A 436-nucleotide genomic window follows, 5' to 3' on the forward strand; every position below is an offset into this window, starting at 1 on the left:
TGGGGACATTGGAGTCATAAGGGGGTGGACATGGTCAGCAACAATATTCAGGTAGGCCGTGGCATTTATACGATGCTCAACTGGTACTAAGAGGCCCAAAGTGTGCCAAGAAAATCTCCCCCACACATGACACCACCATCACCAGCCTGAACCGTTGATACCAGGCAGGATGGATCCACCACACCATGACACCACCACCGCCAGCCTGAACCGTGGATGCAAGGCAGGATGGATCCACCTCATCATGCCACCACCAGCCTGAACCGTGGATACAAGGCAGGATGAATCCACCTCACCATGACACCATCGCCACCAGCCCGAACCGTGGATACAAGGCAGGATGAATCCACCTCACCATGACACCATCGCCACCAGCCTGAACTGTGGATACAAGGCAGGATGGATCCCCCACACCATGACACCACCACCAGCCTGA

This window comes from Staurois parvus, unplaced genomic scaffold (assembly GCF_062004578.1).
Source record: "Staurois parvus isolate SC_StPar_1 unplaced genomic scaffold, SC_StPar_1.0 ptg002171l, whole genome shotgun sequence".
NCBI classification, from domain to species: Eukaryota; Metazoa; Chordata; class Amphibia; order Anura; family Ranidae; genus Staurois; species Staurois parvus.